This window comes from Antechinus flavipes, chromosome 2 (assembly GCF_016432865.1).
Source record: "Antechinus flavipes isolate AdamAnt ecotype Samford, QLD, Australia chromosome 2, AdamAnt_v2, whole genome shotgun sequence".
Classification (NCBI taxonomy): domain Eukaryota; kingdom Metazoa; phylum Chordata; class Mammalia; order Dasyuromorphia; family Dasyuridae; genus Antechinus; species Antechinus flavipes.
Window position 1 is genome coordinate 119,257,368 of NC_067399.1, and position 16,632 is coordinate 119,273,999.

Genomic DNA, 16,632 nt, shown 5'->3' on the forward strand with positions numbered 1-16,632 from the left:
CCTAGCATGTATTCCAAGAATGAATATATGCTTAATCAAGAATTAATTGCACTCTACCCTGCCACATCCCAATTAAAGCTTTAAAAACCTTTTTTTTTTTTTTTTTTGTCTTCCAACAGATAGAATCTGCCTTGGAGATTAATAGTAGCTCCTATAAATCAAGATGAGGATCAATGTGAGGATCAGTTTCCAAATATTTGATTTTATTCAGTTTTCCTGTTAGCTACATCAAGATCTCAGGCATCTATCTAGTATCTTAGCTTTAATGAAATGGCATTCATTTTAGTGATAAGTTTCTTAGTTTTTGTGGAAGGGGAGAAGATTTGGAAGCTAGTTCATTCTGGTAGGGGTGGGTCTCTGGGGGTGAAGATTAGGATTGTCATCATCATTGATTTGTATAATTTTTGCCACAAGAAGAAATCAAACCCAACAATTAGAATGGTTGCTGAATTTTTTTTTTTTTTGGCCATTCATAGATCATCAGGTTGATTAGATAAGTTGCCTTCATCAAGATAAGAAAGAACATATAGACAGACATAGGTAGAAAGGAATTTGACCAAACCTTGTGTTCAATTAAATCTGACCCCCTCAAGATCATTGTAAGAGGCTCCAGTGTCCTTTCAATCAGAATAAAACCATTCAGTTCCAGCATCTGGCTATGTTGACCATGTTTGCTCCCAACAACTAGTGGTAAACCATCTGGTGATTGGGTTATGTTTCAATAGGACCAAATTCTTGGGAACAGTTACATATGTTTCTTGATTATGCTGATCAGACAAAGATGGGGATCTGGTAGGTATCAGTGAAAACAGAATGCTTGTGTCTGTATCTACTCTTTCTATATTGGTAAATATTTTTTAATAAATTGGTTAAATGAACAGGATGTGAAGCTTTATCTCAGTTCTTGGAAATCCTTGACCTTATTAATCCTGTATCCCAGGCAGGGAGGAGGTAATTTACAAAGTTCTATCTGCTTTTAGTGTCCTCTTCTCATTTCTAGCAACACAGCCATAGTACGATGTATTTCAAGTCACTAGCATGTAACATCACCCAATGTAAATCGATTATGAACCATAGAAACTATCTAGTCTAACTCCTTTATTTTATAGATGAGGAAATAGGCTTAGAGAGCTGAAATAATTTTCCTAGGGTTCCAAAATAACACAAAGTAGGGAATTAGTAGAAATTAGACCCTCAGTTCCTGATTCTGATTGTTTTTGTTTTTTTGGTTTTTTGGTCTCCTAAAAGAATCTGCTGCCTTCCCTCACCTCTCCCCAAATACACACATGGTAATGCCAGCTTGCAGATTGACAGGGTATTGTTTTTGGCATGTTATTTATAAATATTTTTAAGAGAAGTCACGGTGATCTGTAAGGAATGAGCAGATGGATTTAGAAGTGGGAGGGGTGTGGGAAGGGGAAGCTGTAGAAGTGCTTCAGCTTGATTTTGAGAGCTGCAAAAAAAAAAAAAAAAAAAAAGTCAAAATTAGCAGTCCCAGGCAGATACTTTGTCATTGAATGACTCCTCCATAAGTGTCTACAATACCATTCTTCCCCTTTTGCTTCATTCCTTGGTAGGGAAAACAATTTTCTTGCCTTCAGTTTCTTTAATAAAAACATAAAAAACAAAAAAGATCTGACCCAAAACAAAGATTTAGGACATGTCATTCAAAATCTTTTTAAACATTAAAGAAATTCCCCAGTTAGAGAGAGAAAATAATTTATGTGGAAATGAGGCAAGTGACCTAAGAGAAATTTTTAATCTATCTTTTCCAGTGGTTTTGAAAACTTGAACAGATTTCTCTGAAATTTTTTAACCTATGAATTAATAATAGGATCTGACATTTAATGTAGCATTTTAAAGTTGAAGAAACCAAGACTGAAAAGTGATTAAAAGACTTTATGAGGATTATGCTGGTAGGAAATATATGATGCAAGTTTTGAATTCAGATCTTCCTTGCTCTAAGTCCAGCATTTAACCCATAGTCATCTTATATCTATATATATCTGATTCTGTAAAAAGTTGAAGGGTTTGGGGTGGTCGATTTTTGCTGGAAAAACCTAAGAGGGATTTTAGGAGTCAGCTTCTCAGTAGAATATAAGTGAATAGATGGATGCCTTTTCACTTACCCAACATTCTGGATAAGTTAAATTACTAGTTGTTGCCTCACTTTATCTTATCAAGTCTTCTTTTTGTAAGCATTTAGGTAAGCTATCATCAATGACTAAAATGAGCTCTCATCTCATCTCTGATGAAATCCTTCTCTTCTTTCCTCAAGACCCATATTATATGCTACTTTCTTAAAGCCTTTCTTAATGCCCCAATTAATTAGGTAGGCAGGTGGGCAATAAGAATTTACCAATTGTTCACTACATGCTAGACACTGCTAAATATTGCCAAATGCTGGGAATACATATACAAGCAAAAAAAGAAGGTTATCTCCTGACTTTAAGGAATTTATGTTTTAGTGAAAGAAAGCACACATAAAAGGGAATTGAAAAGAGAGGGGTGAGAGTGAGCAGGAAATGGTAGAGAAGTACAGAGAACAAGAAAAAAAATCACGAGGGAAATGAAGGATTGGAGGCTCAGATCCTTCTCACAAGAAGGCACTCACCAATGGGAATAGGGGAGCAAAAATGGAGAGATATTTCAGTTTTAGAAGGTACCTTCTAAGAAAGAAAGATAGTTAAAGCATGGTATTAAGTCTAGGGCAACTTCTCTTGAATAACATCCTGGTACGTTGGAGAGAGTTTTGAGTGAGAAGTTTGAAGATATGAGTTCAAATCTACATTCTGTTATTTACTACTTGTAACTTTAGGCAAGTTACTTAGTCTCAGCTGGCCTTAAGTCTTCATCTATAAAATGAGGCATTTGGACTTGATAATCTTTATGGGCTCTTCCAGCTTCGAAATCTGTGACTCTGAAATCCTATACTATTGAGCTCTGGATGCCAGTCAAAGGGACTGCTTGGGATTTATTTTCCTCAACGAGTGATTTATTTTCTATTCAAAGAATCACAAACTTCAGAGCTGCATTCATAGAATATTAAATCCTTACCTGAAAAGGCATCCTTTCTACTAAAGCTCAGAGAATTTATATAACTGACTTTGTACAGTGACTCTGCTATTCAGGGTAGACTGCAACATTCAAATTGTTTTCCTGACTTCAACTTTCCATTATGCCAGTGGTTCCCAAACTGGTTTATTATCAAATGATTTTGTGGGCACTATCATGATAAGAACTGCAATACTAATAATATCTATTGTCAAGAAAATTCATTGTTCTCATTCATATTCTTCATTTTTACTGAGGTCTTGTGACATCATGAGTGCTGTCCCAAATTTATGCAGAAATTAGATTTAAATGATAATTCATGTTCACAATTGTTTGAGCTCTACTCAGATAACATGTCTACCATTTGTATGTCAAGTTCATATCAGATTCTATAGTGGATGCAACAATAAAGATAACCTTATTCAATAATCCTCACTTTGAGCGTTAGCACTATAACTCATATGTTTATAATACTTTAAGGTTCACAAAGTATTTTTTCCTTCCCTCAACCTTCATCCTCTCTGAAGTTCAGAGAGGTAAAATAATTTAGTTATGCAGTTAACAGATGTTAGTATCAAGATTCAAATTCAGTTCTTCTTTTTTTTTTGCCATTATTCAGTGCTTTTTAAATAGAGAAAACATATATTCACCAAAGGTGATTATTAGTATCATAGAAGATGTCTTTTATAAATGACAAATAAAAGAAATATGTTCTAGAAATGATTATTTTCTTGAGAAGGGAAAGGAGGAAAAGGAACAAACATTTATAACGGGCCTACTCTGTGCTAGGCACTGTGCACAGCACTTTATAAATATTTCATTTAATCTTCACAATAACCCTGGGAAGTAAGTGCTATTCACCTTTTACCATTGAGGAAACTGAATCAGACAGATGATTAAATTACTTACTTTGTGTTACATAACTTGTAAGTGTCTAACGTTGGAGTTGAACTCAGGTTTTTCTGTCTATAGTCTAATGTTCTATTTACTGAACTATAATAGCTGCCTTAAATGTTTCTGTTGTCATATAACATTGTACCAATTACACTGAATCCTGAAATATTACAGGGCCTCAAAAGACATCAGTCAAATAGTTTAGCAAAAACTAAGTAGATTAAGAAATCAGATTACTCAGATTTTTGGAGCAATTTTTTGAGTTAAACTTCCAGTACATGCATCTTTGACCTTTCCAGATTCATATAGAAGAAATTCACAATGGAGGAAGCATAATTATTAAGGTACAAACAGAATAGCAATATATTGCTAATGATAATGTGCAAAAGAGCTATACAAGGAAATGGGCTAATCATGTAACAAGAGTGTAAGACAACAGTTAGGTAACTAAAGTGTTTGATATTCTTAATATTAAAGGACTAAAAGAAAGCTTCTAATTCATTAGATAGTTCTCCTATGAAGGATTTATATAGAAATATAGATGAGTTAGTCAGGATGAGAAACCAAAGGTAGTATATAATTATGAGTATGCTGGCAGATATTTAACAATTGGTTCTCTGAGAAAAAAAAATGCACTACATACTTTTAAACTGAATCTTAATTAGCATGTTATCCACCACATTCTGAAATCTAGTCATCCAATAAAACAATAAACCAAGCCCAGATTTGTAGCATTTGCTGATTTTTAAGGTGTAAATTCTCTTACTGAAAATTCAACAATTTGACTTTCACCAGCAAGTTTGAGCTGGTTCTAATACACTCCTGCATACAACGTGCAATTGTGGAAAAAATATTCACATTTATGAAGTCATTGAGTCATCAAATAATATTGAATTTCATTGTGGTCTGTGTTTGTACTTGTGATCTTTTTCATGAGCTCTACTTCTTAAGCACTATGAAGGTAATTTTCATGCAGATCTCATTTATCTGACATGGCTACATGTAGTACATCTGTGACACGGGCAGAAAAAGATCCTGACCAGCATCATCTTCATCAAATATTCATTTGGAATATTTTTGATCCTTCTTTGGAAATCTATTTTTTAAATGTCCAACTCTATGACCCTTTTAAAGCACTCATGATTTATTTCCGAATACCACTGCTACATTTAACTGAGATCTTACTTACTTGTCCCAACTCTAAAGATAGATGATTGAGATCCAACTAGACTGTGGCAAAAGCAGTGATTACTCTTACTCCCTTGTGAAGATAAGTGGTTTAAACCAAATCCTCAGTACTTAGAGCAAGCAAGCAAGGAGAGAGAAAGATCAATGAAAGGTATGTGATGTGTGAAGCTTAATTTGTGCCCTCCCATAAAGAGAAAATATCCTTGATGTTTAGGTCTTAGCCAGTCTTTTTAATTAATGAATTGGATTGTAAACATTTAAAACTCAGCATAGTGAACTTTATGTTTGACCATCCATGGAAACTTGAAGATTGGAGTTGGTTCCTGCTCCCCAGTTCATGCTGGCTTTCAGCTCCAGTCAGGAAGATGTTCTTGCAAATGAAGGTTAAAGTAAATTCCTGGTGAGTGGCTGGCTTGCTTCAGACATCTGTCTATGGTTGAATGGGGAAAGCTGGGTTCTAAATGCCAAAATCCTAGACATCTAGATTAAGTATGAGGTCATCTCATCTGGAGTTAAGTTGGTCCTTTCCTTTAATTGTATTGATTTAATGTCTGATAGATTCTGAAAATATCCACAATGGAGAAAAAGATTTTTCAGCCTGAGCTGAACACAATCCATTTTCCCTCTTCACTTAGCTCTGATTTCCCAAGTGGGTATGTAACAAATGAGAACAAAAGTCTGGCTGTTAGCTGTGTGGATGTCATTTTATCTCCTCTTCTTTTATGTCTGGGACCTATAATAAAAAGTCCTTGTGAAAGTGGAATTGATGAATCTGAACAACTGACTCTATACTTAAGCAGGGCTGACTTAGGGCTCAAGGAGAACCATATCTATTCTGTTTTAACTTTCAAAGGGCTGGCCACAACTCAATCTTTATCATTACCTAAAACAATTATCACTCCCAGAAACTCTGAAATACTCATCTCAGATCACAATGTTTTCCTTTTTTTCTTCTCTCACACCTGATCTGTTCTCATTGTGACCTCTAGTCCCTGGATTTCTCCTTATTTTCTCAGTTATCTTTTTCTGGCTTCTTTCTTCCCTTTTCATTCACTTAAGAAAAATTAAGCAATTGTTTTGAGCAGAAAGCACCAAACTTGAAGATATAGTTTATATGAGAAAGAGTCCCTGTCCTCATGGAACTTATAGAATTATAGAGGGCTAATACTCAATGATATGATTGTGTTATACAATGCCATGTAATAAATACCAGAAGTGTAAAATGAAGTGATATGTGATGTGTGAGGGGAATATTACCAAGGCAGAGCTTCATGATGGCATTTGACCTAGGTTTTAAAGAATGAATAGGAATTCACCAACAAGAGAGACAGAGAGAATATTCCAGGCATAGTGAATCGCATGATCTAAGACTTGGAGTCAAGGACAGTGCAGGGTATGTTTTTATGTGGTGAAAGGGGGAGGCAGAAAGTATCATGATTTTACAAGAGCATATAGGAGTGAGGTGGAGGGTAATGTGAGACAAGGCTGAAACATGGGATGCAAAATGGTAGAAAGGCTTATGTGCCCTTCTGCATAGACAGAATTCTCCCAAATCACAATTTGACTACCTGGTCAGTTCTTTAGCATTCAACTCCTATATCTCCCCTTGGGGTTATAGGGATAACCCTGAAGAAATGCCCTCCTCCCCATATTATTGTTTATCGGGTTGTATGAACTATTCTTTCCATTATCAATCAATGAATTAACATTTAGTCAATACCAATTAACATCAATTAGCTTTTATAGAGAAATATTTACTAAGAAGAGACACCAAGGACCAAAGTATAACAACATCCCAAATCAGGGATAAATTGGATAACTCATCCATCCAATGGATAGGGGTAGATAAAAAAATTAGAAGTATTTGTTCATCTTTGATTGAATGCCCCTCATACTGCTTATTATTTATAGCAAACTTCTTCCTTTTTTCTCAGCTCCAAATCCATCTTTATTGCCAGTCTCTAGGCAGATATCACTTACTGTTTTATTAAGGACAATATTACTTTCATCTCTGAAATTCTGTGATTCTGTGAAATGGTTTTAAATGTCATTTCTGTTTTTGTGAGTTTTGTTAAAAATATTTTACTGATATTTTGTTTTCATATCATCTATATTCCCCAAGATTAACTCCTTCCCTCCTCTTTCCATAAAACCAACTTCCAAGGCAAAAAGTAAGGAGAAAAATTCACAAGTAACCTTATAATATGGGAGGTTGGAGGGTGGAGAAAGTCTGACATTATATTCTGTTTTCCAAAACAAATCCCCATCTCTGTAATGAAGTAGGAAAGTATTTTTTCATCTCTATAGGGGGAGATAATGCTTAGTCATTAAAATTTTGAATCATTTTATTTTAATTATTTTGTTGCTGTTTTTTCTCCCATTTACATTATTGTGATTATTTACATATTTCCAACAGTCAGTCACATTCTTTATCATCTTTGCCACTTTGCTGTGACAAAGGAGTAAGGCAAACTCATAGTTTTCCTGAGTAATATTTCTCTTCTTTTTAGTTATCTGGAATAACATTCATTCAAATAGTTAATAGCTTTAAATTCTTTTGAGAAGAATTTATTCACTTCTTTTTGCCACTTTTCTATCTAGGAATGCTTGACTAGTTCTTTCAAGGTAAATTCATGGTAAAAATTATTTTTAAAAGTCATTGATTTTTTTAGGTAGATTTTATAATAGACCTTTTCTTTTTTAAGATCAAAACTACCTTACATGCTTTGATAGAAATGGGGTAAATTTTAATAGCATTATTATATTTTAATAAAAGAAAGACTACAAAAAGAAAATAATTTTTTTTATCAGTTCCTCTATGGATGATTATATCTATTCTCAATTTGCATTTCTGTGCCATAGAGGAACTGATAAAGCAAGATTTTTCTTTTTAAGCTAGCTTTTATAAGTTAAGTTGAAAAAATTGAGACCTACCAAATTGTTAGAGTGAGGCTCCTCCTGAGCCCAAATCTCTTGTTTTATAAACCTTCCCATTTTCTGTGTGTATTTTCCCTGTTTGCATGTAAATTAATTCCTCATTTAGACTCATGAAAACTTACAAACACTCCAAGATGTTCTCATAATATATCAATGCATTGCTTCTTTAATCTTGGATACCCAACCCAATAATAAAATTGAGTTTTGATTTAATTAAAGTCACATGGAGTTGGAAATGCCTACAGCCTTTATGTTACAAATGACCTATTCCCTATTCTTGTTATACTATTATACTTTTGGTAAATCCTAAGAATATGCATCACTATCATGAATACTAATCTCATTAACAAATACATTTAATTTTTTGATTAGTTTCTCTTTATTGACTAGAAAAATGCTCTCTGCACATCCCTGAGTTTATCCTTGGCTACTGGGGAAACATTCAATTTATTGGTAATTGCTAGCTTTGCTAATAAATGACTTAAAATTTGTGCCTCAGTTAACCTTGGGAAGATATCTTAGCAGCAGATTGAGGTCGCCTAAAAGTTAGAAAAACGTGGATTAAGTCTAACAAGCAGACATAAGAGTCTTATATGAGATGATTAGTCATAAGTCCTTTGTTTGCTGCAAAGCTCTTGTAAAATTCACTTTTTTGTATTATCACTGTTATATTCCACAAGGACTCAAAAAAATACCTTTTCAGGAATTGCTTATACTTCAAGGCACCAAGTAAGAAGGAAATGAAGATAAACTCTTCCGGGAATATGGTATGGTATGGCTGCTCCTTTCTTTTTTATTGTTTTCTTTAACTTTCAATATAATACAATATTCTTTTTTTCTCTGAAGTCTGTAGTCTTTAAAAATAATTCCTTTATATCTGAAGCACCATTAGGACAAATAATATTGACGAAATCTCCAGCTTGGTAGGCAAATGTTGTATTTGAAATGTTCAATTCTAACAGCAGAGTGGTTTTTATGTTGAATGATCTTTGAAATGAGAATCTGGAAAACTATCCACTAGAGTAAAAGATACTTGGCATTGCTCCTGACCAAAAGACTCCTAAACTGGACAGCTAAATATTCTAGAGGTAATGTTGGAATTTTAAGAGTAGGTTGTACAAGAGGTAGTGTTGACAGAATAAGTGAGGGCTCAGAATTTTCAATTAAAGTTCCTGAATGAACATTGGTAATATTTTGTGTTGAAGTCTCAGAAACTTTTCTCCTGAACCATCTAATTTGAGAAGTGCGATTTGCAAGTCAATGAGTAATACTTCTGGGTTAGCTTGATCAGTCTCAGATGAGAAAAAAAATCAGGTGGCAGAATTTTGGCTCTAATTTTCTTAACAGATTTTACTGCTGTATCTGGTGGGCCTCCAATGCCAGTGGTAGAAATAACAAGTGGATCTGCTTCTGTTTTTAAATCATGCTAGCTCCAGTTTCCTGCAGCCTCTGGATTGCTGAGGTTGTAAAGGGCTTCCTGCTTGGAGTAGCCACAGAATACTCATGCCCAACCCTATTATATACTGATGAGCTTTTGCCCAAGGAAAGACCAGACTGTTAAATGTTTTTTTTTCTGCTTATTACTGCCAAAGGTAGTAATTTCATTTCCATACCAACAAAATTCAGAAGAGGGTGTTGGATCCTATGATACTTTATCACAAATCCCTAAACCAACACTTATCTTCCTATTTCGCTTTTAAATCTATGGGACTCATGCTTCCTGCTCTTCATGAGTGATTATGAGGTTACTCTATAACTATTAGAAAACAGATTTTTTTTAAATCCAAACATTTGGATCTTTTAGTCTCACATGAATGCTCTTCTAAATTGTCTCCACACTATTTATTGTTCAGTGACTGTTTACTCTTTTTAAAACCAATTGGGATTTTTTTTGGGGGGGGAGGGCAAAGAAGCTAGGGTAGTTTGCCATTTCATTTTACAGATGAGAAACTGAGACAAAGAGGGTTAATGACTTGCCCAGGATCACAGAGCTAGTACGGACCTGGGGTCATATTTGAAAATGAGTTTTCCTGATTCCAGGTCAGTGCTCTGTCCACTGTGCCACCTAGCTGTCCTACACTGCATAGCAGTCAATTAAAATAACAATCAGGCAGTGTCTAAATTAATTTCCTTGATTTTTCCAAGAGGCAAGGCAATAACTATGTTTTTCACACCTTTCATGTTTTTCTTATTTCTTCCCACAGCCTCATGGATAGAGTGCTGAGTTTGAAGCCCAAAAGAACCTTTCTATATATTTAACATATTATATACTTCCTAAGGAATAAGGTACATAAAAGAGTAGCTCTAGGAATATGAATTTAATCTAGTCCAATCCCAACATTTCTAACGAGTACTTCTGAAAGCAACAGAATTATTACCCAAGTAGCACGATCTTGCAGTTTAAATATTTTGGCATGCTATCTATTATCTGTGACTTGTTCTATGTGTGATGAATCATAAAAGTTTTTCTAGACAGGCAAACAGTTAAAGTTCAATTTTAAATTACACCAATTCCAATTTTAAAAAATGAAATAAAATCATATCCAAACCTTTAACATTTTCTTTTCTCTAAATCTAATGTGACCAGACTCTTCATCTTTTTTTGCTTGTAGAGGATTTATTATGGGTCACTTCCTTTACCATAATCAGAAGTTATTCAGTTAATAAATATTTATTAAGCACCTGCTATGTTCCAGGAACTATACTAAGTGCTAGGGATACAAAGAAAGGCAAATTATAGTCCCTGCTTTCAAGAAACTTATACTCCAGTCGGGGAAATAATATGCAACTTATGCAACGGAAAGATTTTGGAAAAGATCGACTTAATAATCAACAGAGAGAAGACATGAGCATTAAGGGGGGCAGGGGGTGAGATTAGGAAAGATTCCTTGTACATGGTCAATCTCTAGACCCAGGTCCACATGAGATGCTTCAGAGTATTAGTGATAACCTGGATACAGACAAAAATAGAAAATAATGCATGTATGCTTTGTGTTATTGTGTTAATTATATCCTTTAAAAATCCTGAAATTATATTAACAATGGGCTAATTGTCAATAGCAGAAGAAAAAAATTTCATATCAGTGATAGTTTTACTTTTTTGCATGAGACCATGAGACCTCAACAGGGGCAATTATTTTTGCATAACATTTGTTTTTTAAGATTTTTGAGTTCTAGGTTCTCTCTTAGTTAGAAACCCTATCTTCCCTGCCTACTGTCCACTCTTAGCACGGTGCTAGGCATTTAATAAACACCTGTTGACTAATTTCCAAGCTCAGCTCCAATGGCACCTCCTATAAAAAGTTTTTCTGGATCACCCCAGTCCTTAGAGCCTCTTCCCTGAAAGTACCTTTCATGTTTAATTTTGTTTAATTACGTTTAATAATTTTGTTTAATAATGTTTAATTATATGTATTTTGTACATACTTATTTTTCCCTTTTAGAACATAAGCTTCCTCCCCATTTAGAACATAAGCTTCTAATAGGTAGGGATTCTCATTTTTGTCTTTCTGTCGATAGAATTTAATACAGTATATTGTATAGAATAGGCATTTGATAAATGCTTTTTGATCGAATGGGCTTAGAGTCAGGAGACCTGGGTTCCAAGTTTGCCTCTGACTCTGGCCATCAGTGAGTTTCTCAACTGCTGTATGCCTCAGATAACTTCCTAAGACTGGCCCATTAAGTAAGAGATGGGCTGTTACATGTGGTAGTGGAAAGAATACCCACAAAGAGAATTTCCCAAGATGATAAAAGTCACACATTCTTCCTATATTGCTGTCATGACATCTTTTCGTTGGTGACCCTGGTGAATGCTAGTCTGATCAGGCTGGTTGCCCTGGATATTCACAGAAATAAGAAAGAAAGCTCCTTATTTCTGGACTTCTGATTGTTCAAACATTTGTATGTTATCAGGTAAGGAGCAGGATGTTATAGTAGTTTAGTCTCAGGTCTCTGCTTCCTTGTTTAGCTCTGTTCCATTTTCATCACTTGCAACAAAATTAATTTTAGTGAAAATTAATAACTACTCTGAAGGACTTATGATGAAAATTCCTGTCCATACCCAGAGAAGAAACTGATTGTGTCTGAATAGTCTCTCTCTCTCTCTCTCTCTCTGTCTCTCTCTCTCTCTCTGTCTCTCTCTTTCTCTCTCTCTGTCTCTCTCTCGGTCTGCCTCTGTCTGTCTCTGTCTCACTGTCTCTATCTCTGTCTCTATCTCTGTCTCTGTCTCTCTGTCTCTCTCTGTTCTCTCTTTTAACTTAATTTTTCTTGAGGGATTTTATTTTCATTAGGGTGGGAGATCTGTTTTCTTTCACAACTTGACTTTTATGGACATGTTTTGAATAACTTCACATGTGGTTTTGAGTGGGGATAAGGGAGAGAACCTAGAACTCTAAAATCTTAAAAAAAATGCTATGCAAAAATAATTAGGTTTGGAAGTCAGTCTGACATGAGAACCTAGAATCTAGTATACAGCTAATCATTATCATCACAAGTTCATTAAAGATTAATTTCCTCTGTGGTTTGCTGAAATTTCAGATTCTATTTCAGAGGAATCAGTCATATGTGGCACAGCTGGAGTGGCACAGCTGTTGGAGGTTAATGCATTTATTGTGGAAGCACTTCACTTTAGAGAGAGATGCTTCTGTACAGTTGTGCATCAATTAAAAAGCAACTTTTTATGGGCAATGACTTGAACAAAGGTATGGATAAGACATTCTTATAAGATATGCAGTTAACACACACAAAAATTTTTTATATTTTAATTTTTCCCAGTTACATATAAAGCACATTTTGGTTATATGTATATATTCGATTTTTAAAATATATTTCCACATGAATTGTGTTGGGAGAGGAAAATTAGAAGAAATAGGAAAAAATATTTTAAAATTTCTAGTATTTTTAATAGGAATAGTATATTTTATCAAAAGCTTTTTGTATATGTATTGAGATTATCATGATTTCTGGTAGTTTTGGTATAGATGTATAGATATAGTGTAGATATGGTCAACTTTTCCTTCCTTCCTTCCTTCCTTCCTTCCTTCCTTCCTTCCTTTTTTCCTTTTCTTTCTAGAAAAACTAGAGAACCCCTTTAACCCCAGAGAGATTTATGTTTCTTGCAGTCCTTCCAATCTATCTTGAGCTACAAAATAGTTTTGTTTCATCTCTTTGTAAGTTCTGTCATTCCGGACTCTGTTCAGAGGCTTGGTTTCATGTGGTTTTTATGGAAACTGGGAAAACCTGAGCTCCTTCCTGGCTTCACTCTGCCATCTGGTATCTGCCCCCCCCCCAGGTGACACAAAATTGAGAGAGGAGACCTAATAGTTTAAATGACAGATTCACAGATGAAGTGGATTTTGAGAGTTATTACACCATTGGACTAAATGGAATAGTATAAAATTTACTTGAGATAAATGTAAAGTTTTATATTTGTGTTTAAGAAAAAAATTCCCTAAATATAAAATTAGCACGGTGTGGCTATTTGGCTCAAATGATCTCGATATTTTTGTGACCTTCAAACTCAATATGAGCTAAGAGAATGATAAGACAGACACGAAAGCTAATATGATTTCATATTGTAAAAGAAATAATATTTGGGACTAGAGGTGTGATAATCTCTAGTCAGACTATGTCTGAAATATCATTATGGTTTTGGGGCATTGCATTTTAGAAAAGTCAGTGATCAATGGGAGAGAGTCCAAAATAAGGGAAATCAGATAATGAAAAATCTTGAGTCCCTTGTTATATGAAGACCGACTGAAGGAAATGGTGTTCAAAAGAGAAGAGGATCATAATAGTGGTTTTACACTATTTGAAAGATTACCTCATGGAAGAGATATTATAGTTGTTCTACTTGATCTTAATGGGCAGAACAAAGAGTAATGAGAACACATTTCAATAAGGATGATGTCAAGTTGACCTTAATAAATAGATCTATCTAAAAGGTGATCTCTGGAAATAGCAAGTTCTTCTCAGTGAGAGAATTTCCAGCAGAAACTGGCTGACAACTTGTTGGGTATATTTCAGGAGACATTCTTTTTTTATGCATGGTTGAACTAGATGGCCTCTAGGGTTTCTTCCTACTTATTCTTCATAATTAAATCATGTTTCAGTTATACTGCTCATTGGTATAAGAAGCATATTGAACACCCCCAGTTGTAAAGTAACAAATACACACTATATTTGATATTCGTGATTTCTTCAAAGGAGGAAATAAGGAAGTAGGTAAAGAAAGAGTTGGGAAGTGACAGGGGAGAGGAATTTTTTTGATTGTCTCCATGGCCAGCATGAAGAGAAAAGTGAGAGAAGGTGCAGCTAGTATTAGAGAGGATACATGAAAGTGAAATGCTGTTAGATCACAACCAGGTCTCTTGAAGGGGTAATAGCTGGAAAGAATGCGATAAAAAGATATTTAGGATGAAGAAGAGATTGCTTAATGTAAAAATGGACAGTGGGGGGGTTCAACTGGGACATAAGTAGGACAGGATTGAAGTAGACAAGGATGAAAGAGCATGAAAATGGTGACAAGGATAGTTTTCTCCTAAATGACCGCTGATTATTACATGGTTAGTGAGAGAGACAGGAGGATTAGTCAAGAAGTTTCTTTTCGAGAAAAGAAAAATCATAAACACAGGTGAAAACAAAATTAAATTGAAACAATTTACTAGGCTCTTCACTTTTGTGTTATTATGCTTATTTTTGAACATTATAAAAATTGACTATTTCCATTTTTGTCATTTTTGAGAATTTATTAAGTATAAAGTAAAATCTCATTCTTGTTTTAATTTGTATTTCTCTACTTATTAGTGACTTATTTCATTTTTATATATAGCTATTAGTAATTTATAATTCTGTTGAAAACTATGGATCCATATACACACATATGTATATATTACAATGGCTATTGAAATGGCTCTTGATTTTATATTTAAATAAATTATCTGTATTTTGTATATCAACATTTATCATCAATATTTGATGCAAAGATTTTTGCCTCCACTATATGATTTCTAGTCTTCTTTTGGATACATTGATTTTATTTGTGCCAAACTTTAAACATTTTATGTCTTTGAAATTCTCTATTTTGTCTTGTGTGACTGACTAATCTTCATTCAGAATTTTATTCTTTGTAAAGAATATTATCTCAACCAGGGTTGTAAAATATACTTGATCTTGTTCTTAAAATATAACAACAAAAAAAAGAACATGACCTTTTATGTTTAGGTTGCATATCCATTTGGAACTTATTTTGATTTTTGGAGTAAGGCACTAATTCAAATTTAACTTCTGCCAAACTGTTTTACAGTTTTCCTAGCAATTTTTATTTTTAAATTTTGTTTTTCTAGAAATATTAGCTCTTTTCATTCTTATTTTCTCTTCATTATTTCCTTTAACATTCTGGCTCCTTTCTTTTTTCAAATAATTTATGATATTAGTCTGCATAGCTTTTTTTAAATAGCTTTTTATTTACAAGTTATATGCATGGTTAATTTTACAGCATTGACAATTGCCAAACCTTTTGTTCCATTTTTTCCCCTCTTTCCCTCCATCCCCTCCCCTAGATGACAGGATGACCAATACATGTTAAATATGTTAAAGTATAAATTAAATACAAAATAAGTATACATGTCCAAATCGTTATTTTGCTGTACAAAAAGAATCAGATTCTGAAATAGTGTACAATTAGCCTGTGAAGGAAATAAAAAATGCAGGCGGACAAAAAAAGGGGGTTGGGAATTCTATATAATGCTTCTTAGTCATCTCCTAAAGTTCTTTCTCTGGGTGTAGCTGGTTCAGTTCATTACTGCTCCGTTGGAACTGATTTGGTTCATCTCATTGCTGAAGATGGCCAGGTCCATCAGAATTGATCATCATATAGTATTGTTGTTGAAGTATATAATGATCTCTTGGTCCTGCTCATTTCACTCAGCATCAGTGCATGTAAGTCTCTCCAGGCCTTTCTGAAATCATCCTGTTGGTCATTTCTTACCAAACAATAATATTCCATAACATTCATATACCACAATTTATTCAGCCATTCTCCAATTGATGGGCATCTCCTCAGTTTCCAGTTTTTGGCCACCACAAAGAGACTGCCACAAATATTCTTGCACATACAGGTCCCTTTCCCTTCTTTAAGATCTCTTTGGGATATCAGCCCAGTAGTAACACTGTTGGATCAAAGGGGAAGTCTACATAGCTTCTAATTAGTTTGAGTAAAATAACTCCTTGGTGATCTGTTTGATATGGCACTATAGCTGTCAAGTAATTAGGTATCATTATAATTTTGTTATGTTGCCATACATACCACTATGAGTTTAGAATATTTCTATATTTATTTTTCCTTGTAAAAGACTTTTTATTTTGTGATTGTATTTAAGTCCTGAATATAGCTTAATGGTTAACTCAGATATTTTTATATTCTATAGTTATTTTTGAATGGAATTTATTTTACTATCATTTTCTCCTACTGTTATATAGTAGCTGATAATTTTTGTGGATTTATGTTGCATTCGGCTATTTTACTCAAACTATTACTTATCTCCATTATGTATATTA